Source organism: Somniosus microcephalus, chromosome 8 (assembly GCF_052327205.1).
Source record: "Somniosus microcephalus isolate GS21.2 chromosome 8, FLI_Smic_1.0, whole genome shotgun sequence".
NCBI lineage: Eukaryota > Metazoa > Chordata > Chondrichthyes > Squaliformes > Somniosidae > Somniosus > Somniosus microcephalus.
Genome location: NC_140994.1, coordinates 336,192 through 361,982, shown reverse-complemented (window position 1 = coordinate 361,982; position 25,791 = coordinate 336,192). Strand labels below are relative to the sequence as shown.

The 25,791-nt window shown below is 45.2% G+C and overlaps 1 protein-coding gene across 5 annotated transcripts in view; it reads left to right on the top strand.

The window, feature by feature from the left end:
* Positions 1-25,791, top strand: part of sh3pxd2aa (SH3 and PX domains 2Aa) — a 650,923-nt gene that overhangs the window by 485,783 nt on the left and 139,349 nt on the right. The gene's annotated exons all lie outside the window — the stretch shown is intronic.

Sequence of the window (25,791 nt, the reverse complement as noted above, 5' to 3'; positions counted from 1 at the left end):
TAAGAAGGTGGTGGTGAGCCACCTTCTTGAATCGCTGCAGTCCGTGTGGTGAAGGTTCTCCCACAGTGCTGTTAGGTAGGGAGTTCCAGAATTTTGACCCAGCGACAATGAAGGATCAGCGATATACTTCTAAGTCAGGATGGTGTGTGACTTGGAGGGGAACTTGGAGGTGGTGGTGCTCCCATGCGCCTGCTGCCCTTGTCCTTCTAGGTGGAAGAGGTCGTGGGTTTGGGAGGTGCTGCCGAAGAAGCCTTGGCGAGTTGCTGCAGTGCATCTTGTAGATGGTACACACTGCAGCCACGGTACGCCGGTGGTGGAGCGTGCAGTTCTGGTCACCACATTACAGGAAAGATGTCATTGCACTAGAAAGGGTACAGAGGAGATTTACAAGGATGTTGCCGGGAGCAGAGAATCTTAGCTATGAGGAAAGACTGGATAGGCTGGGTTTGTTTTCCTTGGAACAGAGGAGGCTGAGGGGAGACCTTATTGAGGTGTATAAAATTATGAGGGGCCTAAATAAAGTGGATAGAAAGGACCTATTTCCCTTAGCAGAGGGGTCAAAACCAAGGGGCACAGATTTAAAGTAATTAGTGGAAGGTTTAGAGGGGATTTGAGGGGAAATTTCTTCACCCAGAGGGTTGTGGGTGTCTGGAACTCACTGCCTGAAAGGGTGGTAGAGGCAGGAAACCTAACCACATTTAAAAAGTACTTGGATGTGCACTTGGGATGCTGTAACCTGCAGGGCTACAAACCAAGAGCTGGGAAGTGGGATTAGGCTGGATAGCTCTTTGTTGGCCGGCGCGGACACTATGGGCCGAAATGGCCTCCTTCCGCGCTGCAACTTTCTATGATTCTATGAAAAAGTCTCTGGTGGGCGTAGTCTACATGCCCCTGAACAGTAGCAATAAGAACATAAGAAATAGGATCTGGAGCAGGCCACTCGGCCCTTCGAGTCTGCTCTGCCATTCAATGAGATCACAGCTGATCTTCTGCCTCAACTCCATTCACTGGCCCTATTGCCATATCCCTTGATGCCCTTACTAGTCAGAAATCTATCGACTTCTGTTTTGAATATACCCAATGACTGAGCCTCCACAGCCCTCTGGGGTAGAGAATTCCAAAGATTCACCACCCTCTGTGTGAAGAAATGTCTTCTCATCTTAGTCCGGAATGGCCTACCCTTTATCTTGAGGCTGTGGCCCTTGGTTCTAGGCTCCCCAGCCAAGGGAAACATTCTCCCAGCATCCATTCTATCAACTCCTGTAATAATTTTGTATGCTTCAATGAGATCCCCTCTCATTCTTCTGAATTCAAGAGAATACAGGCCTAGTTTACTCAATCTCTTCTCATACGACAGTCCCACCATCCCAGGAATCAATCTCATGAACCTTCGTTGCACTCCCTCTATGGCAAGTATATCCTTCCTTAGGTAAGGCGACCAAAATTGTACACAGTACTCCAGGTGTGGTCTCACCAAGGCCCTGTATAATTGGAGTAAGACTCCTTTACTCCTGTACTCAAATCCTCTTGTAATGAAGGCCAGCATACCATTTGCCTTCCTAATGGCTTGCTGCACCTGCACATTCACTTTCAGTGACTCATGTACAAGGACTCCCAGGTCCCTTTGAGCATCTGCATTCCCCAATCTTTCACCATTTAGGAAATACTCCGCCTTTCTGTTTTTTCTACCAAAGTGGATAACTTCACATTTATCCACATTATATTCCATCTGCCATGATCTCACCCACTCACTGAGCCTGTCGAGATCTCCTTGAAGCCTCTTCACATCCTCTTCGCAACTGACACTGCCACCTAGCTTTGTATCATCAGCAAATTTGGAAATGTTACATTTAGTCATCCCCTCATCCAAATCATTGATATAGATTGTGAATAGCTGGAGCCCAAACACCGATCCTTGCGGTACCCCACTAGTCACAGCCTGACATCCTGAAAAAGACCCGTTTATCCCTACTGTTTGTTTTCTGTCTGTTAACCAATTCTCAATCCATGCTAGTATATTACCCCCAATTCCATGTGCCCTAATTTTGTTCACCAACCTCATGTGGGACCTTATCGAAGGCCTTCTGAAAATCCAAATACACCACATCTACTGGTTCCCCTTTGTCTTCTCCACTAGTTACATCCTCAAAGAACTCCAATAGATTTGTTAAGCAGGATTTCCCTTTAATAAATCCATCTTGACTCTGCCCAATCTTACTATTAGTTTCTAAGTGCCCAGTTATTGCATTCTTTATAATAGATTCCAGCATTTTCCCAACTACTGATGTGAGGCTAACAGGTCTGTAGTTCCCTGTTTTCTCTCTCCCGCCTTTCTTAAATAGCCGGGTTACATTTGCTATCCTCCAATCTGCATGAACCATTCCAGAATCTATAGAATTTTGGAAGATGACAACCAATGCGCCCACTATCCCAATGGCCACCTCTTTCAAAATCCTAGGATGTAGGTCATCCGGTCCTTGGGATTTATCGACTTTTAGTCCCATTAATTTTGCTAGTACTGTTTTTTTACTAATAATAATTTCTTTAAGTTCCTCATTCTCGCCACACCCTTGGTTTTCTTGTAGTTTTGGAGGTTTTTTGTGTCTTCCTCCGTGAAGACAGAAACAAAGTATTTACTTAATTTCTCTGCCATTTCCTCAGTCCCCATTATAAATTCTCCCATCTCTGACTGTAAAGGACCTACATTTACCTTCGCCAGTCTTTTCCTTTTCACATATCTATAGAAGCTTTTACAATCTGTTTTTATATTTTTCGCTAGTTTGTGCTCATATTCCATTTTCCCTTTCTTTATCAATTTCTTGGTTCCCCCTTTGTTGATTGCTAAAAAGATCCCAATCCTTAGGCTGACCACTTTTTCTGGCAACTTTATAAGCTTCTTCCTTTGACGTAATACTAGCTTTGATTTGTTTTGTTAGACATGGTTGGATCACTTTTCCTTTTGGGTTTTTATGCCCTAGAGGAATATATGTTTGTTGCAAACGTTGCATTATTTCCTTGAATGTTAGCACCTTCATACCCTTCAGTGTAGTCTCCCAATCTACCATGGCCAACTTGTCCCTCATACCCTTGTAGTTTCCTTTGTTTAGATTGAAGACCTTAGTTTCAGATTGGACTACATCACTCTCAAACTTAATGTAAAATTCAATCATATTATGGTCACTTGTCCCTAAAGGCCCCTTTACCACAAGATTATTGATTAGCCCTTTCTCATTACACAGTGCCAGATCCAGAATAGCCTGTTCCTTGGTTGGTTCCGCCACGTACTGATCCAGGAAACCATCTCGCATGCATTCCAAGAATTCGTCCTCCACACCATTAGTGGTAATTTGATTTGCCCAGTCAATATGTAGATTAAAGTCCCCCATGATTACCATATTGCCCTTGTTACATGCACTTCTAATTTCTTGATTGATACTGTGCCCTACATTACCACTACTGTTTGGTGGCCTATGCACAACTCCCACCAATGTTTTCCGCCCTTTGCTGTTTCTTAGCTCCACCCATACTGATTCCAGTTCTACATCATGATCTGCCGAGCCAAGATCTTTTATCTCTACCGTACCGATCTCATCCCTTATTAACAGCGCTACGCCACCTCCTTTTCCTTTTTGTCTGTCCTTCCTAAATGTTGAGTACCCTGGAACATTCAGTTCCCAGCTTTGGTTACCCTGCAACCATGTCTCTGTAATGGCATTTACATCATATCCATTTACTTGTATTAGTGTCATTAATTCATCCACCTTGTTGCGAATGTTACGTGCATTTAGATAAAGTGCCTTCAACTTTGACTGTTTAATATTTTTCTGCACTTTGACCCTCTTTACTGTTGGCGTTTGTTTCTGCTCCCTACTAGTTTTGCTGACTACTTTTCTAACTTGCACTTCCAGCTTTGTTTCTCTCCATTCTGGGCCCACACTCAGGTTTCCAGCCCCCTGACAAACTAATTTAAATCTTTCCCAACAGTACTGTACTGTTAGACAGAGTATAAATCAACAAATAATGGAGGCCTGTAAAAAAAGTACGGTAATAATCATGGGTGATTTTAATCTCCATATTGATTGTGTGGTGTATGTGCCTTTAAGAGCAATTATGGTGTATGTGCCTTTAAGAGCCCCAGGTGTGCGTAATGCCGGTAATTGCCACTTGGGCTATATAAGCCTGTGTATTGTGTATATCCTTTAGAAACCCCCCCCAGACTTGCTTAGTAAATACCTATGAACCAACTCCTGTCTTCAGTGTCTTTATCTACACACGGACACTACAGTGGCGACGAAGTGGAAACGGACTTACCTGCAATTCGGCAGCACCTCAAGGACATCGATTCCTCCAGCGTCCAGAAGACTCAAGGAAGTAAGAGAAACTGTGGTTTCACCAGCTGGCCAAGCTGGTGACAGGTACTGCGCTAATCCTTCCTGGGCGTCAGGCTGGAGCTCCAGCGGCAGGCTCTACAGCTGAGACAGGCAGCGAAATCGGAGGCAAGCAATAACGGACTGGGAGGGTGCACTCGAGAGACGGCCGGCGCGGCAAGCAGGCCGGCGTTTAGACCTCCGTCGGGAACGAGTCTCCAACAGTGAATAAACGGAAACCACAGTAAAACAACGTTGTTATCGGTAGCAGCGGCGGGAAAGCGCGGGAAGCGCCATATCGTTGCTACAGAGAGAAAAAAAAAAGCGCGGGAAGTACCATATCTTTTCTGAAATGCCTAAATCTGGTAATATTGAGGCTTTTGATGGCGAAATAGAAGATTGGACCACATACGTGGAAAGAGTAGAGGTTTATTGCACTGCAAATGGAATAACAGATGAAAAAAAGCTTCAGTACTTCTGAACTTAATGGGCGCGAAGACATACGGGCTGTTACGAAATTTAATCACTCCAGCCAAACCAAAGGACAAGACTTTTAAAGAAATTGTTGATACCCTGCAGGAGCATTTAAACCCAACACCGCTGCTGATAGCGGAACGATTCAAGTTCTTCAAGAGAAATCAACACAAGAATGAAAGTAACGCTGATTACCTAACCGAATTAAGAAAGCTATCAAAGTACTGCCAATTCGGAGCAGGACTATCGGATTATCTTCGAGACAAATTTGTTTGCGGTCTCTTAAGTGAAGGAACACAAAAAAGACTGCTTTCTGAAAAAGATTTAACATTGGACAAAGCTTTCAGTATGGCTGTATCATATGAAGCAGCAGCAAAAGGAGCTGCAGAGATACAAGAGACACAGGACTTCGGCACCCATAAAATGACACAGGAGTTCGGAAGATGTTATCGCTGCGGCAGATCCACCCATAACCAGAGGGACTGCTGGTTCAAGGGCAAAGCATGCAGGCAATGTGGTAAGATTGGACACATTGCACGGGTATGCCAATCTGGACAAAATAAATCCACTGACAGAAAACAAAAAATCAATAAAGAAAAGTACAGGAAGGTACAAATGATGACGGACAATAGCTCCGAAGACCAGAATAGCGATAGCGACTCCGGAAACAAGAGACTAAGCTGTCTCAAATTACATAATGTACTTGCCAAAGAGGATTACCAAACCATTTGGGTTACCCTCACAATAGCAGGGTCCCCAGTTAAAATGGAGCTAGATACAGGATCAGCTCTAACCGTAATAAATCGACGAGATTACGAGAGGCTATTTTCGCATATACCTCGAAAAGACACATCCATTATCTTAAAAACATATACAGGGCAGAAAGTCTACCCCAAAGGAAAAATAAGGGTGCCTGTGGTATACAACGGCAAAGAAATACAAAAGTTGTATTTATACATTCTACAAGATGGTGGTCCACCGTTGTTGGGACGTGAATGGATAAGGAAGATACGTTTAGACTGGCACTCCATTCAGGCACTGACGGTGACCAGTAAGGAAAAAAACAATGATGACATCATACCTGAACGATTAAAAGACATCTTGGCCAACGCCAAAGAAGTGTTTCAAGAGAAACTAGGAACCTTGAAAGGCATCACCGCCTCAATAAAAGTGGAAGATACAGCAATTCCAAATTTTTTTAAGGCAAGACCGGTGCCATACGCAATACGTCCGGCAGTCGAGGCAGAGCTGAAGAATTTGGAAAAGGCAGGCGTATTATCCAAAATAGATTGGAGCGAATGGGCAACACCCATCGTTCCAGTCATGAAAAAAACATTGAAAAATAACTCTGAGGAACAGAAAAAAATTCGCATCTGTGGGGACTTTAAGGTGACTGTAAACCCGGTCCTTCACACGGTACAGTATCCTCTTCCGAGGATAGAAGATATTTTCGCCTCACTATCCGGAGGGAAACGTTTCACAAAAATTGACTTGGCACAGGCATATCTACAGATGGAGGTTGACGAGACCTCTAAAAAGTATCTCACAATAAACACACACAAAGGCCTGTACCAGTACAATTGACTGGTTTTTGGAATAGCATCAGCTCCAGCTATCTGGCAAAGATCTATGGAGCAAGTCCTGCAAGGGATTCCGGGGACTCAATGCTACCTAGACGACATCCTTATAACAGGAGAAAACGACAACGAGCACCTTGCCAATTTGGAGCAGGTGCTCACTAGGCTGAAAGAACGGGGCCTACGAGCAAATCGCCCCAAGTGCGAATTTTTCCAAAATCAGATATCATATTATGGCCACATAATTAATAAGGAAGGGTTGCGTAAGTCACCTGAAAAAATTGAAGCAGTTATAAAAGCCCCAGCACCTGAAAATGTTTCACAATTAAGGTCTCCTGGGATTAATAAATTACTATCATAAATTTTTACCGAACTTATCAACTATTCTACACCCTCTTAATGATCTTCTACAGACAGGAGTGATTTGGAAATGGAACGAAGACTGTAAACGTGCCTTCCATAAATGTAAAGACTTAATCACATCCGAGAAAATTTTGGCTCATTACAACCCATCACTACCAATCAGACTGGCGTGCGATGCATCCCCTTACGGCATAGGAGCGGTATTGTCCCATAGATTCCCTGATGGCTCGGAACGGCCGATAGCTTTTGCGTCACGCTCATTGAACTCAGCTGAGCGTAACTATGCCCAGATAGACAGGGAAGCACTCAGCCTGGTATGGGGAGTGAAGAAATTCAACCATTACCTACACGGACAAAAATTTACCTTGCTGACTGACCATCAACCCCTCATCTCCATATTCAACCCTAAAAAAGGTGTCCCCATTATGACGGCACAAAGACTACAGAGGTGGTCCCTTTTTCTAGGGGCACACCAATACAACATTGAATACAAAGGGTCAAAACAGCATGGGAATGCTGACGGTTTATCACGCCTACCGTTGCCAACGATAGAAAAGGCACCTACAGTAGACCCAGTAGAGATATTCCACTCTACCATAGTGGAATGTCTACCGGTGACAAATTCTGCTATTGAAAGGGAGACAAGAAATGACCCTACTCTCTCACGGGTCTACGATTTAACAGTGAAGGGATGGCCAGCACATGGCGAACCACTGTTGCCAGCATTCTCGCAAAGAAGAGAACAGCTGTCAGTGTGCCGAGGAACCTTGATGTGTGGATCCAGAGTGGTGATTCCACCCAAACTCCAGGATAAAGTGCTAAAGGAGCTTCACGAGGGGCATCTGGGTGGAGTGAAAATGAAGAACCTAGCTAGGGCGTTTGTATGGTGGCCAGGTATCGATGGAGACATCGAAGACATGACCAAGAGCTGGCTAGGATGCCAGAAGGTCCAAAATGCTCCGCCACAGGCCCCTCTACATCCATGGGAGTGGCCCTCATCTCCCTGGCAAAGGGTGCACATCGACTTTGCTGGTCCATTTATGGACTCAATGTTCTTAATCGCAGTTGATGCACACTCCAAGTGGCCGGAGGTAATAAAGATGTCCTCCACCACCACGGAAAAAACCATCACAGTATTAAGGACCATATTTGCCAGGAATGGGCTGCCGGAGCAGATATGTTCTGATAATGGACCGCAATTTGTGTCCGAAGAATTCAGAAAGTTCTTAAAGAACAATGGGGTAAAGCACTACACGTCCGCCCCATACCACGCCACCAATGGATTGGCTGAAAGGTTTGTCCAGACCTTCAAGAAGGCCATCAAGGCCATGGGTAATGAAGACATAAAACTTCAGCACAAGGTGGATAACTTCTTATTTGCATATAGGAATGCAACGCATATGGTTACTAACCAAACTCCCGCCATGATGTTCTACAATAGAAACCTAAGATGCCGGCTGGATTTGGTCAAGCCCAACATCCGAAGGGACGTGGAGAACCGGCAGTTTCAGGGCATGAATGAAAGGCCAACTAGGGCCTTCCAGATAGGCCAACCGGTTTTGGCCCGGGACTACCGTACCGAGAAATGGCAGCCTGGTACTATCTGCACACGATTAGGACCACTGATGTATACCGTGGACATCGGAAACAGCATAATAAGGCGCCATGCTGACCAAATCATCAAGTCATCCGAAAAGGGACAACCTACACCACCACTCTATACATCTAACGAGGAAGTAGAGATACCATATCTACCTCCGATCCGGTGATACTGGAGCCCGATGAACCCGACACTGGCCTTCAAGCCGAATCAGCCTTGCCAGAAGAACCTACTACACCACCAGAAACTACTACACCCCCGAGGCGTTATCCGGACCGAGTCAGGAAGCCTCCTGAGAGACTAACTTATAATTAATTAATACAGCAATGTATATTATTTTGCATATAACATATAATTAATAATTACTTAAAATATGATGTACTAGTTAGCTAGAAGGGGAGGAATTGTGGTGTATGTGCCTTTAAGAGCAATTATGGTGTATGTGCCTTTAAGAGCCCCAGGTGTGCGTAATGCCGGTAATTGCCACTTGGGCTATATAACACTGTGTATTGTGTATATCCTTTAGAAACCCCCCCCAGACTTGCTTAGTAAATACCTATGAACCAACTCCTGTCTTCAGTGTCTTTATCTACACACGGACACTACAGATTGGACAAATCAAATTGGCCATGGTAGCCTTGAGGAGGAGTTCATAGAGTGCATCTGGGATGGTTTCCTAGAACAGTATGTAATGGAACCAACCAGGGAGCAGGCTATCTTGGATCTGGTACTGTGTAATGAGACAGAATTAATAAATGATCTCATAGTAAAGGATCCTCTCGGAAAGAGTGATCATAGCATGCTTGAATTCCAAATTCAGTTGGAGGGTGAGAAAGTTGTATCTCAAACCAGTGTCCTGATCTTAAACAAAGGCAATTACAATGGCATGAGAGCAGAACCAGCTAAAGTGGACTGGAAAAATAAATTAAAGGGTAAGACAGTTGAAATGCAGTGGCGGACATTTAAGGAGATATTTCATAACTCTCAACAAAAATATATTCCAGTGAGAAAGAAAGATTTTAAGAGAAGTGAGCACCATCCGTGGCTAACCAAGGAAGTAAAGGATGGTATCAAATTGAAAACGAAGGCATACAATATTGCCAAGATTGGTGGGAGACCAGAGGATTGAGAAATTTTTAAAAACCAGCAAAGGATGACTAAAAAAATAATAAAGAGAGAGAAGATGAATTATGAGAGTAAACTGGCAAGAAATATTAAAACAGATAGTAAGAGCTTCTATAGGTATATAAAAAGGAAGAGAGTAGCTAAAGTAAACATTGGGCCCTCAGAGGATGAGACTGGGGAATTAATAATGGGGAACGGGGAAATGGCAGAGACTCTGAACATATATTTTGTATCTGTCTTCATGGTAGAAGACACTAACAACATCCCAATAATAGATAATCAAGTGGCCACAGGGAGGGGGGAACTAAGGACAATCACTATCACTTAGGAAATAGTACTTGGTAAAATAATTGGACTAAAAGACGACAAGTCCCCTGGACCAGATGGCCTGCATCCCAGGGTCTTAAAAGAAGTGGCTGCAGAGATAGTGGATGCATTGGTTGCAATATACCAAAATTCCCTGGACTCTTGAGCGGTCCCAATGGATTGGAAAACCGCAAATATAACACCCCTATTTAAGAAAGGAGGGAGACAGAAAGTAGGAAACTATGGACCAGTTAGCCTAACATCTGTCATTGGGAAAATGCTGGCATCCTTCATTAAGGAAGCAGTAGCAGGGCATTTGGAAAATCATAATGCAGTCAGAGTCAGCATGGTTTTATGAAAGGGAAATCATGTTTAACAAATTTGCTGGAGTTCTTTGAGGATATAGCGAGCAGGGTGGACAAAGGCGAGCCAGTGGATGTGGTGTATTTGGATTTCCAGAAGGCATTCGATAAGGTGCCACATAAAAGGTTACTACATAAGATAAGAGCTCACAGAGTTGGGGGTAATATATTAGCATGGATAGAAAATTGGCTAACAGAAAGCAGAGAGTCGGGGTAAATGGGTCGTTTTACGGTTGGCAAACGGTAACTAGTGGGGTGCCACAGGGATCGGTGCTGGGGCCTCAACTATTTACAATCTACATTAATGACTTGGATGAAGGGACCAAGTGTAATGTAGACAAGTTTGCGGATGATACAAAGATGGGTGGGAAAGCAAGTTGTGCAGAGGACTCAAAGAATCTGCAAAGGGATATAGACAGGCTAAGTGAGTGGGCAAACATTTGGCAGATGGAGTATAATGTGGGAAAGTGCGAGGTTATCCACTTTGGCAAGAAAAATAAAAAAGCAAATTATTATTTCAATGGAGAGAGATTACAAAAGGCTACAGTTCAGAGGCACCTGGGGGTCCTTGTGCATGAAACACAAAAAGTTAGCATGCAGGTACAGCAAGTAACCAAAAGGCAAATGGAATATTGGCCTTTATTTCAAAGGGGTTGGAGTATAAAAGCAGGGAAGTTCTGATACAACTGTACAGGGTATTGTTGAGACCACTCCTTGAGTACTGCGTACAGTTTTGGTCTCCTTATTTAAGGAAGGATATACTTGCATTGGAGGCAGTTCAGAGACGATTCACTAGGTTAATTCCAGAGATGAGGGGGTTGACTTATGAGGAAAGGTTAAACAGGTTGGGCCTATACTCATTGGAATTTAGAAGAATGAGATGTGATTTTATTGAAACATATAAAACACAGAGGGGGCTCGACAAGGTAGATGCAGAGAGAATGTTTCGCCTCGTGGGGAAATCTAGAAGTCGGGGGCATAGTTTTAGAATAAAGGGTCACCCTTTTAGAACTGAGATGAGGAGGAATTTCTTCCGAGGGTCGTAAATCTGTGGAATTCTCTGCTGCAGAGAGCTGTGGAGGCTGGGTCAGTAAATACATTTAAGGTGGAGCTAGACAGATTTTTGAAAGATAAGGGAGTGAAGGGTTATGGGGAGAAGGCAGGGAAGTTTCTTTGAGCCCAAGATCAGCCATGATCTTATTGAATGGCGGAGCAGGCTCGAGGGGCCAAGTGGCCTATTCCTGCTCCTATTTCTTATGTTCTTATGTAGGTCAAGCATGGGCAAGGAAACCTCCCGCTGATTACTGCCTGCCACCCTCCCTCAGCTGATGAATCAGTACTCCTTCATGTTGAACACCACTTGGAAGAAGCACTGAGAGCAGCAAGGGCACAGAATGTACTCTGGGTGGGGGACTTCAATGTCCATCACCAAGAGTGGCTCGGTAGCACCATTACTGACCGAGCTGGCCAAGTCCTGAAGGACATAGCTGCCAATCTGGACCTGCGACAGGTGGTGAGAGAACCAACACGAGGGAAAAACCTACTTGAACTTGTCCTCACCAATCTACCTGTCGCGGATGCATCTGACCATGTCAGCATTGGTAGCAGTGACCACTGCACAGTCATTGTGGAGACGAAGTCCCATCTTCTCACGGAGTACACCCTCCATCGTGTTGTGTGGCACTACCACCGTGCTAAATGGAAGAGATTCAGAACAAATCTAGCAGCTCAAAACTGGGCATCCATGAGGCGCTGTGAGCCATCAGCAGCAGTAGAATTGTATTTCACCACTATCTGTAACCTCATGGCCAGGCATATCCCTCACTCTACCATTACCGTCAAGCCAGGGGACCAACCCTGGTTCAATAAGCAGTGTAGAAGAGCATGCCAGGAGCAGCACCAGGCATACCTAAAAATGAGACGCCAACCTGGGGAAGCTGCAACACAGAACTACATGCATGCTAAAAAGCAGAAGCAGCATGCTATAGACAGGGCTAAGCGATCCCACAATCAACGGATCAGATCAAAGCTCTGCAGTCCTTCGACATCCAGTCGTGAATGGTGGTGGACCATTAAACAACTAACGGGAGGAGGAGGCTCCATCAATATCCCCATCCTCAATGATGGTGGAGCCCAGCACATGAGTGCAACAGACAAGGCTGAAGCGTTTGCAACCACCTTCAGCCAGGAGTGCCAAGTGGTTGATCCATATCGGCCTCCTCCTGAGGTCCTCACCATCATAGAAGCCAGTCTTCAGCCAATTCGATACTCTCCACGTGATATCAAGAAACGGCTGAGCACACTGGATACAGCAAAGGCTATGGGCCCCAACAACATCCCGGCTGTCGTGCTGAAGACCTGTGCTCCAGAACTAGCCGCGCCTCTAGCCAAGCTATTCCAGTACACCTACAACACTGGCATCTATCCGACAATGTGGAAAACTGCCCAGGTATGTCCTGTCCACAAAAAGCAGGACAAATCCAATCCGACCAATTACTGCCCCATCAGTCTACTCTCAATCATCAGCAAAGTGATGGAAGGTGTCGTTGACAGAGCTATCAAGCGGCACTTACTCACCAATAACCTGCTCACTGATGAAGGGTCCCAGACCTGAAACGTTAACTCTGTTTCTCTCTCCACGGATGTTGCCTGGCCTGCTGAGTATTCCCAGCATTTTCTGTTGTTGTTTCAGATTTCCAGCATCTGCAGTATTTTGCTATTATACCTGCTCACTGATGCCCAGTTTGAGTTCCGCCAAGACCACTCGGCTCCAGACCTCATTACAGCCTTGGTCCAAACATGGACAAAGGAGCTGAATTCCAGAGGTGCGGTGAGAGTAACTGCCCTTGACATCAAGGCAGCATTTAACCGAGTGTGGCATCAAGGAGCCCTAGTAAAACTGAAGTCAATGGGAATCGGGGAGAAAACTCTCCACTGGCTGGAGTCATACCTAGCACAAAGGAAGATGGTTGTGGTGGTTGGAGGTCAGTCATCACAGCCCCAGGACATTGCTGCAGCAGTTCCTCAGGGCAGTGTCCTAGGCACAACCATCTTCAGCTACTTCCATCAATGACCTTCCCTCCAACATAAGGTCAGAAATGGGGATGTTCGCCGATGACTGCACAGTGTTCAGTGCCATTCGCAACTCCTCAGATAATGAAGCAGTCCATGCCCGCATGCAGCAAGACCTGGACGACATTCAGGCTTGGGCTGATAAGTGGCAGGTAACATTCGCGCCACACAAGTGTCAGGCAATGACTATCTCCAACAAGCGAGAGTCTAACCAACATCCCTTGACATTCAACAGCATTACCATCGCCGAATCCCCCACTATCAATATCCTGGGGGTCACCATTGACCAGAAACTTAACTGGACCAGCCACATAAATACTGTGGCAACAAGAGCAGGTCAGAGGCTAGGTTTTCTGTAGCAAGTGTCTCACCTCCTGACTCCCCAAAGCCTTTCCACCATCTACAAGGCACAAGTCAGGAGTGCAATGGAATACTCTCCACTTGCCTGGATGAGTGCAGCTCCAACAACACTCAAGAAGCTCGACACCATCCAGGACAAATCAGCCTGCTTGATTGGCACCCCATCCACCACCTTATACATTCTAGCTGAGGCCTAACTAGTGTTTTATACAGTTGAAGCATAACCCTTCCTGCTCTTGTATTCTATGCCACGGCTAATAAAGGCAAGCATTCCGTATGCCTTCTTAACCACCTTATCTACCTGGCCTGCTACCTTCAGGGATCTGTGGACATGCACTCCATGGTCCCTTTGTTCCTCTACACTACTCAGTGTCCTACCATTTAATGTGTATTCCCTTTCCTTGTTAGCCCTCCCCAAATGCATTACCTCACACTTCTCCGGATTGAATTCCATTTGCTACTGTTCTGCCCACCTGACCAATTTATTGATATCTTTCTGCAGTCTACAGCTTCCTTCTTCAGTATCAACCACACAGCCGATTTTAGTATCATCTGCAAACTTCTTAATCATACCCCCTATATTCAAGTCTAGACCATCATTGATATATACCACAAAAAGCAAGGGACCCAGTACTGAGCCCTGTGGAACCCCACTGAAACAGCCTTCCAGTCACAAAAACACCCATCAAGCATTACCCTCTGCTTCCTGTCTCCGAGCCAGTTTTGAATCCAACTTGACACTTTGCCCTGGATCCCATGGGCTTTTAACTTCGTGACTACTCTGCCATGTGGAACCTTATCAAAAGCCTTGCTAAAGTCCATATACACTACATCAAACGCACTACCCTCATCTACCCTCCTTGTTACCTCCTCAAAAAATTCAATCAAGTTTGTCAGACACGACCTTCTGTGCTGACTAACCTTGATTAATCTGTGTCTTTCTAAATGAAGATTTATCCTGTCCTTCAGAATTCTTTCCAATAATTTTCCCACCGCCGAGGTTAGGCTGACTGGCCTGTAATTACTCGGTCTATCCTTTTCTCCCTTTTTGAACAAGGGCACCACATTAGCAGTCCTCCAGTCCTCCAGCACTACACCTGAAGCCAGAGAGGATTGGAAAATGATGGTCAGGGCCTCTGCTATTTCCTCTTTCGCTTTGCTTAACAGCCTAGGATACATTTCATCCGGGCCTGGGGATTTATCCACTTTTAAAGCTGCTAAACCCCTTAATACTTCCTCTCTCACTATGTTTATTTCATCTAATATTTCACACTCCTCCCTGATAGCAATGTCTGCTTCGCCCCTCTCCTTTGTGAAAACAGACGCAAAGTATTCATTAAGAACCCTACCGACGTCTCCCGCCTCCACACACAGATTACCCTCATGATCTCTAATTGGCCCTACTCTTTCGTTAGTTATCCTCTTACTCTTAATATATTTATAAAACATCTTTGGGTTTTCCTTGATTTTACTTGCCAAGAATTTTTCATGGTCTCTCTTTGCTTTCCTAATATCCTTTTTAATTGCACCCCAGTACTTTCTGTACTCCTCTAAAGATTCTGCAGTATTTAGCTCTCGGTATCTGTCATACAGCTCCCTTTTTTTCTTTATCTTATCTTGAATGTCCCTAGACATCCAGGGGGCTCTAGATTTATTAGTCCCACCTTTTTTCTTTAAGAGCACATATTTGGTCTGAACCCTCCAATCTTCTCCTTGAATGCCTCCCACTGCTCTGACACTGATTTACCTTTAAGTAGCTGTTTCCAGTCCACTATGGCTAAATCCCCTCTAATCTTAGCAAAATTTGCTTTTCCCCAGTTTAGAATTTTTATTCCTGGTCTGTCCTTGTCCTTTTCCATAACTACCTTAAATCTAACTGAATTATGGTCACTAGCACCAAAATGCACCTTCTACCTGCCCAGCTTCATTCCTTAAAATTAAGTCCAGGACCGCCCCCTCCCTTGTTGGGCTTGCTACATACTGGCTAAAAAAGTTCTCCTGGATGCATTTTAGAAATTCCGCACCCTCTATACCCTTCACACTAATTTTATCCCAGTTAATACTGGGGTAGTTGAAAACCCCTACTATTACTGCCCTATAGTTGTTGCACTTCTCAGAAATTTGTCTACATATTTGCTCTCCTATCTCTCTCTCACTGTTTGGGGGTCTATAGTACACTCCCAGAAGGGTGATCGCCCCTTTTTTGTTTTTCAATTTGACCCATATGGCTTCGTTTGAGGATCCCTCCAACATATCATCCCTCCTCACAGCTGTAATAGTTTCTTTAATCAATACCACACCCCCCACTCCCTTTTTACCTTCCTCTCTATCCCGTCTGAAAACCCTGTAACCAGGTATGTTGAGCTGCCATACCTGCCCCTCTTTCAGCCACGTCTCAGTAATAGCTATAATATCATAGTCGCAAGTATCTACCCGTGCCCTCAGCTCATCTGCCTTGTTCGCTATAGAAATATAGAAACATAGAAGATAGGAACAGGAGTAGGCCATTCGGCCCCTCGAGCCTGCTCCGCGATTCAATGAGATCATGGCTGATCATCCAAATTCAGTACCCTGTCCCTGCCTTCTCCCCATATCCCTTGATCCCTTTAGCCTTAAGAAATATATCTAACTCCTTCTTGAATATATTTAATGAAATGGCCTCCACTGCCTTCTGTGGTAGAGAATTCCACAGGTTCACCACTCTCTGGGTGAAGAAATTCCTCCTTATCTCTGTCCTAAATGGCTTACCACTTATCCTTAGACTGTGACCCCTGGTTCTGGACTCCCCGGCCATGGGGAACATCCTTCCTGCATCTAGTCTGTCTAGTCCTGTTAGAATTTTATAAGTTTCAATGAGATCCCCTCTCATTCTTCTAAACTCTAGCGAGTATAAGCCCAATCGACCCAATCTCTCCTCACACGTCATTCCTGCCATCCCAGGTATCAGTCTGGTGAATCTTCGCTGTACTCCCTCCATGGCAAGAACATCCTTCCTCAGATAAGGCGACCAAAACTGCACACAATACTCAAGATGTGGTCTCACCAAGGCCCTGTACAACTGCAGCAAGACATCCTTGTTCCTGTACTCGAACCCTCTTGCTACAAAGGCCAACATACCATTTGCCTTCTTAACCGCGTGCTGCACCTGCATGCTTACCTTCAGCGACTGGTGCACAAGGACACCCAGGTCTCGTTGCACTTCCCCTTCTCCCAACCTATTGCCGTTCAGATAATAATCTGCCTTCCTGTTTTTGCCACCAAAGTGGATAACCTCACATTTATCCACATTATACTGCATTTGCCATGCATCTGCCCAATCACCCAACCTGTCCAAATCATACTAGAGTTTCTCGGCATCCTCCTCACAGCACACACGCCCACCCAGCTTTGTGTCATCTGCAAACTTGGAGATATTACATCTAGTTCCCTCGTCTAGATCATTTATATATATTGTGAATAGCTGGGGTCCTAGCACCGATCCCTGCGGTACCCCACTAGCCACTGCCTGCCACTCGGAAAAAGACCCGTTTATTCCAACTCTTTGCTTCCTGCCTGCCAACCAATTCTCTATCCAAGTCAGTACCTTACCCCCAATCCCATGTGCCTTAACTTTACACGCTAATCTCTTATGCGGGACCTTATCGAAAGTCTTCTGAAAGTCCAAATACACCACATCCACTGGTTCTCCCTTATCTATTCTACCAGTTACATCCTCAAAAAATTCCAGTAGATTAGTCAAGCACGATTTACCTTTTGTAAATCCATGTTGACTTTGTCCGATCCTGTCACTGTTTTCCAAGTGCTCTGCTATTACATCTTTTATAATGGATTCTAGCATTTTTCCCACTACCGATGTCAGGCTTACCCTAACCCTAACCCTATTAATTCCCCGTTTTCTCTCTACCAGCTTTTTTGAATAGTGGGGTTACATTAGCTACCCTCCAATCCATGGAAGCTGTGCCAGAGTCTATCGAATTTTGGAAGATGACCAGCAATGCATCTACTATTTCTAGGGCCACTTCCTTAAGTACCCTAGGATGTAGATTATCAGGCCCTGTGGATTTATTGGCCTTCAATCCCGTCAATTTCCCTAACACCATTTCCCTACAAATACTGATTTCTTTCAGTTCCTCCCTCTCATTAGACCCTACGTTCCCTGACATCTCTGGGAGGTTGTTTGTGTCCTCCTTTGTGAAGAGAGAACCAAAGTATGTATTTAATTGGTCCTCCATTTCTTTGTTCCCCATTATAAAATCCCCTGATTCTGACTGCAAGGGACCTACGCTTGACTTCACCAATCTTTTTCTCTTCACATATCTATAAAAGCTTTTACAGTCAGTTTTTATGTTCCTAGCAAGCTTACTCTCATACTCTACTTCCCCCCCTCTTAATTAATCCCTTTGTCCTCCTTGCTGAATCCTAAACTGCTCCGAATCCTCAGGTTTACTGCTTTTTCTGGCCAATTTATATGTCCCCTCCTTGGATCTTATGCTATCCCTAATTTCCCTTGTTAGCCACGATTGAGTCACCTTTTTTGTTTTATTTTTATGCCAAACAGGGATGAACAAATTCTGTAGTTCATCCATGCGATCTTTGAATGTTTGCCATTGCCTATCCACCGTCAACCATTTGAGTAACATTCCCCAATCAATCCTACCCAACTCGCGCCTCATACCATCGTAGTTTCCTTTATTTAAATTCAGGACCCTAGTCTCTGAGTCAACTACTTCACTTTCCATCTTAATGAAGAATTCTATCATATTATGATCGCTCCGACCCAAGGGGCCTTGCACAACAAGATTGCTAATTAATCCTTTCTCATTACATAATACCCAGTCTAAGATGGCCTGATCTCTAGTTGGTTCCTTGACATATTGGTCCAGGAAACCATCCCATATACACTCCAGGAATTCCTCCTCCACAGTATTGTTACTAATTTGGTTGGCCCAATCTATATGTAGATTAAAGTCACCCATGATAACTGCTGTGCCCTTATTGCACGCATCTCTAATTTCCTGTTTAATGACACCCCCAACCTCCGCATTACTGTTTGGAGGTCTGTATACCACTCCCACTAACGTTTTCTGCCCCATGGTATTTCTCAGTTCTACCCATACAGATTCCACATCATCAGAGCTAATATCCTTCCTTTCAATTGTGTTAATCCCCTCTTTAACCAGCAATGCTACCCCACCTCCCTTTCCTTTTTGCCTATCTTTCCTGAATATTGAATACCCCTGGATGTTGAGTTCCCAGCCTTGGTCATCCTGGAGCCATGTTTCCGTAATCCCAATCATATCATATCCGTTTACCACTATTTGCGCAGCTAATTCATCCACCTTATTATGAATGCTCCTCGCATTAAGACACAAGGCCTTCAGGCTTGTTTTTTTAACACTCTTACACCTTTTAGAATTATAAGAACATAAAAGAAATAGGAGCAGGAGTAGGCCAATCGGCCCCTCGAGCCTGCTCCGCCATTCAATAAGATCATGGCTGATCTGATCCTAACCGCCAATCCACTATCACAGAACCATCTCCTGAATCTAACAGAATTAGACACACGAAATAGGAGCAGGATCAGGCTACATGGCCCCTGGGCCCGCTCCGCTACCCACAGGGCCATGACCGATCCGAACCTAGACTCATGTCCAAATTCCTGCCCGCTCCCCGTAACCCTTAATTCCCTTTACTTCTAGGAAACTGTCTATTTACTGTGGCTATGTTTGATTTAAAACCTTGATTTCTCTGACTGCCACCTTTGTTTTTCTCCTTCCTGTCTTTTGCTTCTATCCTTGTTTCCCTTTCCTTTGTCTCCCTGCTCAGGTTTCCAACCCCCTGCCATTTTAGATTAAACCCTCCCCCAGAGCACTAGCAAACACTCCCCCTAGGACATCGGTCCCGGTCCTGCCCTGGTGCAAACTGTCCAGTTTGTACTGGTCCCACCTCCCCCAGAACCGGTTTCAATATCCCAGGAATTTGAATCCCTCCCCCTTGCACCATTCCTCTAGCCACGTATTCATCTGAAAGATCCTTCTATTTCTACTCTGACTAGCACGTGGCACTGGTAGCAATCCTGAGATTACTACCTTTGAGGTCCTATTTTTTAATTTAATTTACCTCCTAACTCCCTATATTCAGCTTTTAGGACCTCATCCCGTTTTTTACCTATATCGTTGGTACCTATATGCACCACGACAACTGGCTGTTCACCCTCCCTTTCCAAAATGTTCTGCAGCCACTCTGAGACATCTTTGACTCTTGCACCAGGGAGGCAACATCCCATCCTGGAGTCACGTTTGCAGCAGCAGAAACGCCTATCTATTTCTCTTACAATAGAATCCCCTATTACTGTAGCTCTCCCACTCTTTTTCCTCCCGTCCTGTGCAGCAGAATCACCCACGGTGCCAGGAAGTTGGCTGCTGCTGCCTTCCCCTGATAAGCCATCCTCCCCAACAATATCCAAAGCGGTATATCTGTTTGAGAGGGGGATGGTCACAGGGGACCCCTGCACTACCTGCCTGCGCCGACTACTCTGCCTGGTGGACACCCATTCTCTTCCTGCCTGTGCAGCCTTTACCTGCAAGGTGACCAACTCCCTAAACGTGCTATTCACGACGTCCTCAGCATCGCGAATGCTCCAGTATGTATCCACTCGCAGCTCCAGCGCCGCAATGCGGTCTGTCAGTAGCTGCAGCTGGATACACTTCCCGCACACATGGTCGTCAGGGACACAGGAAGTGTCCCTGATTTCCCACATAGTGCAGGAGGAGCATACCACGGCACAGAGCTCCCCTGCCATGACTTACCCTTTAATTAATTTAAATTAAATTAAATCAAATCAATCCCACTAATTACACTACAATTAAATGATATACTGAAAGGCCCTTGTTTACCAGCAGTCCCCGCTGCACCACAGACACCCTATAAACCACAAAATTTAAGTTTGGAAAAAAGGAGAAAGAGAGAAATACTCACCAACCAATCGCTTACCTGTTCTGAGATTGGTAAGCCTACCTGCTCCGCCGCCTCGCCGCTCCTCACAGGTCCACTGCTGCCGCCGCTGTAGTACCTACCTGCTCCGCCGCCTCGCTTTTAATCACCGCCGCTGCCTCGCCGCTCCTCACAGGTCAGCCGCCGCCTCCGTTGTGGGGCCTACCCCCCTGCTCCGCCGCCTCACTTTAAATCACCGCTGCCGCCTCGCCGCTCCTCACAGGTCCGCCGCCGCTGCCGCTGTGGGGCCTACCTGCTCCGCTGCCTCGCTTTAAATCACCGCCGCCTCCTCGCCACTCCTCACAGGTCCGCCGGCGCTGTGGGACTCTTGCATTGAAGTACATACCATTTAGTACAGGCACACCTCCTTGTTGACTACTATCTAGCCCTTGATTCTTCTGTCCTTCCAATTTACTTTCTACATTTTTGTTTTCCAATTCCAGTTTTTCTTCCCTCCCTACTGACTCTATTCTTAGGTTCCCATCCCCCTGGCAAGCTAGTTTAAACCCTCCCCAACAGCACTAGCAAATCCCCCTGCGAGGATATTGGTCCCAGCTCTGTTTATTATTTTTCCCCTTATTACTTTTTATCTCCAACCAAACCAATTCTACATCTTGATCTTCTGAGCCAATATCACTTCTCACCACTGCACTGATTCCATCCTATACCAACAAAGCCACCCCACCTCCCTTTCCTTTCTGTCTATCCTTCCGAATTGTCAAATACCCTGGAATATTCAGTTCCCAGCCCAGGTCACCTTGCAACCACATCTCTGTAATGGCGATCAGATCATACCCATTTGTATCTATTTATGCCGTCAACTCATCTATCTTGTTACAAATGCTGCGTGCATTCAGATATAGAGCTTTTAACTTTGTCTTTTTACCATTTCTCCTTGTTTTGGCCCCATTTTCTGTTGCACTCTTATTTTTAAACATTCTGTCCCTTCCTGTAACATTCTGGTTATTATTTTCCCCATCTCTATCCTGCTCTATTGCTTTCTCATTTCTCATTGACTTTTTAAATTCCCGCTCACCTGGAACCTCCCCCCCACTATTTAGTTTAAAGCCCTCTCTACAGCCGTAGTTATTCGATAATATGATAGAATTCTTCATTAAGATGGAGAGTGAAGTATTTGACTCAGAGACTAGGGTCCTGAACTTAAATAAAGGAAACTACGATGGTATGAGGCGCGAGTTGGCTAGGCTGGATTGGGGAACGTTACTTAAAGGGTTGACGGTGGATAGGCAATGGCAAACATTTAAAGATTGCATGGATGAACTACAGAATTTGTTCATCCCTGTTTGGCATAAAAATAAAACAAAAAGGGTGACTCAACCGTTGCTAACAAGGGAACTTAGGGATAGCATAAGATCCAAGGAGAGGACATATAAATTGGCCAGAAAAAGCAACAAACCTGAGTATTGGGAGCAGTTTAGGATTCAGCAAAGGAGGACAAAGGGATTAATTAAGAGGGGGAAAATAGAGTATGAGAGTAAGCTTTCAGGAAACATAAAAACTGACTGTAAAAGCTTCTATAGATATGTGAAAAGAAAAAGATTGGTGAAGTCAAGTGTAGGTCCCTTGCAGTCAGAATCAGGGGAATTTATAATGGGAAACAAAGAAATGGAAGACCAATTAAATACATACTTTGGTTCTGTCTTCACAAAGGAGGACACACATAACCTCCCAGAGATGTCAGGGAACATCGGGTCTAATGAGAGGGAGGAACTGAAAGAAATCAGTATTTGTAGGGAAATGGTGTTAGGGAAATTGACGGGATTGAAGGCCGATAATCTACATCCTAGGGTACTTAAGGAAGTGGCCCTAGAAATAGTAGATGCATTTCTGGTCATCTTCCAAAATTCTATAGACTCTGGCACAGTTCCCATGGATTGGAGGATAGCTAATGTAACCCCACGATTTAAAAAAGGTTGTAGAGAGAAAACGGGGAATTATAGACTGGTAAGCCTGACATCGGTAGTGGGGAAAATGCTAGAATCCATTATAAAAGATGTAATAGCAGAGCACTTGGAAAACAGTGACAGGACTGGACAAAGTCAACATGGATTTACAAATGGTAAATCGTGCTTGACTAATCTACTGGAATTTTTTGAGGATGTAACTGGTAGAATAGATAAGGGAGAACCAGTGGATGTGGTGTATTTGGACTTTCAGAAGGCTTTCGATAAGGTCCCGCATAAGAGATTAGCGTGTAAAGTTAAGGCACATGGGATTGGGGGTAAGGTACTGACTTGGATAGAGAACTAGTTGGCAGACAGGAAGCAAAGAGTTGGAATAAACGGGTCTTTCTCCGAGTGGCAGGCAGTGACTAGTGGGGTACCGCAGGGATCAGTGCTAGGACCCCAGCTATTCACAAAATATATTAATGATCTAGACGAGGGAACTAGATGTAATATCTCCAAGTTTGCAGACGACACAAAGCTGGGTGGGCGTGTGTGCTGTGAGGAGGATGCAGAGAAACTCCAGTATGATTGGGACAGGTTGGGTGATTGGGCAGATGCATGGCAGATGCAGCATAAGGTGGATAACTGCGAGGTTATCCACTTTGGTGGCAAAAACAGGAAGGCAGATTATTATCTGAACAGCAATAGATTGGGAGAAGGGGAAGTGCAATGAGACCTGGGTGTCCTTGTGCACTGAAGTCGCTGAAGGTAAGCATGCAGGTGCAGCAGGTGGTTAAGAAGACAAATGGTATGTTGGCCTTCATAGCGAGAGGATTCGAGTACAGGAGCAAGGATGTCTTGCTGCAGTTGTACAGGGCCTTGGTGAGACCACACATTGAGTATTGTGTGCAGTTTTGGTCGCCTTATCTGAGGAAGGATGTTCTTGCCATGGAGGGAGTGCAGTGAAGATTCACCAGACTGATACCTGGGATGGCAGGAATGACGTATGAGGAGAGATTGGGTCGATTGGGCTTATATTCGCTGGAGTTTAGAAGAATGAGAGGGGATCTCATTGAAACTTATAAAATTCTAACAGGACTAAACAGACTAGATGCAGGAAGGATGTTCCTGATGGCGGGGGTGTCCAGAACCAGGGGTCACAGTCTAAAGATAAGGGGTAAGCCATTTAGGACAGAGATGAGGAGGAATTTCTTCACCCAGAGTGGTGAACCTGTGGAATTCTCTAACTCAGAAGGCAGTTGAGGCCAATGCATTAAATATATTGAAGAGGGAGTTCGATATATTTCTTTAGGCTAAAGGGATCAAGCGATATGGGGAGAAGGCAGAGACAGGGTACTGAATTTGGATGATCAGCCATGATCTCATTAAATGGCAGAGCAGGCTCCAGGGGCCGAATGGCCTACTCCTGCTCCTATCTTCTATGATTCGCCAGGACTCTAGCCTCAGCATGGTTCAAGTGAAGCCCGTCCAAACGGAACAGCTCCGTCTTATCCCAGTACTGGTGCCGGTGCCCCACAAATCGAAACCCAGTTCTCCCACACCGGTCTTTGAGCCACTCGTTCATTTCTCTGATCTTATTTACCAAATGCAAATTTGCTCGTGGCTCAGGTAGCAATCCAGAGATTATTACCTTTGTGGCTCTGCTTTTTAATTTAGCCCCTAGCTGCTCATACTCTCTCAGCAGAACCTCTTTCTTTGTCCTACCTATGTCATTGGTACCTATGTGGGCCATGACAACTGTATCTTCCCACTCCCACTCCAAGTTTCTCTCCAGCCCAGAGGAGATGCCCTTAACCCTGGCACTGGGCAGGCAACACAGCCTTCGGGATTCACGTTCTCAGCTGCAGAGAACAGTATCTGTCCCCCTAACTATACTGTACCCTATCACTACAATATTTCTTTTTACTCCCCCCACTTGAATGGCTCCCTGTAACATGGTGCTGTGGTCAGATTGCTCATCCTCCCTGCAGTCCCTGCCCTCATGTACACAGGGAGCAAGAATCACGTACCTGTTGGACAAGCCCAAGGGCTGAGGCTCCTCCATCACTTCCTCCTGGATCCCAATACCTGCCTCGCTTGTAGTCACACCCTCCTGTCCATGACCATGGGCCAAATTGGAAGTAATTACTCTAGTGGGTGTGACTACAAGTGACCTGAAGCCATGAGACTTCATGGGGTCCGGAGTCAATGTTGAGGACTCCCAGGGCCACTCCTTCCCGACTGTATACCACTGTTGCCACCCATGGTGGGTCTGTCCTGCCGGTGGGAGAGGACATACCCAGGGATGGTGATGGAGGAGTCTGGGACATTGGCTGAAAGGTATGATTCTGAGAGTATGACTGTCAGGCTGTTGCTTGACTCGTCTGTGGGACAGCTCTCCCAATTTTGGCACAGGTCCCCAGATGTTGGTGAGGAGGACTTTGCAGGGTTGACTGGGCTGGGTGTGCCGTTGCCGTGTCCGTAGCCGGTGCCGAGGTCGATGCCAGGTGGTCCGTCCAGTTTTATTCTTATTATTGTGCTTCGTAGCGGTTTATTACAACTGAGTGACTCGCTCGGCCATTTCAGAGGGCAATTAAGAGTCAATCACATTGCTGTGGGTCTGGAGTCACATATAGGCCAGACAAGGTAAGGACAGCAGATTTCCTTCTCTAAAGAACATTAGTGAACCAGATGGGTTTTTACGACAATCCGATAGTTTCATGGTTACCATTACTGATACTAGCTTTTTATTCCGGATTTATTTAATTAACCAAATTTAAATTCCCCAGCTGCCATGGTGGGATTTGAACTCACGTCTCCGGATCTTTAGTCCAGGCCTCTAGATTACTAGTCCAGTAACTTAACTACTATCCTACCGTTCCCGCTTGAAGGGGGTAAATTCAAAATTAATCTGCGGAAACAAATTTCAGTGAGCGAGTGGTCAATCTATGGAACAGACTCCCTAGGGAGATTCATTTAAATGAAAATGAGATGTATTTCGTTCAGAAAATAAGATTATTGTACAGAGTATATAAGCAATTTGAGACATGACCTGTGGTGAGTGTAGCATACTTAGGAGGAACAGGTGACTTTGGACCTATGGTTCCCTGTGCTCTCCACCACTACGGTTTTCCTCGCCTCATGTCTGGGTCTGTTGATAGAGATTGATTGCTATGATTAGTCAACAACCAGGTTGGTAGAAGGTGAACTAGATGGACCCTGGTCTTTTCACGTCTAACAATTCCTATGTTCCTATTGCATCTAAATGTTTCCACCTACTAATTC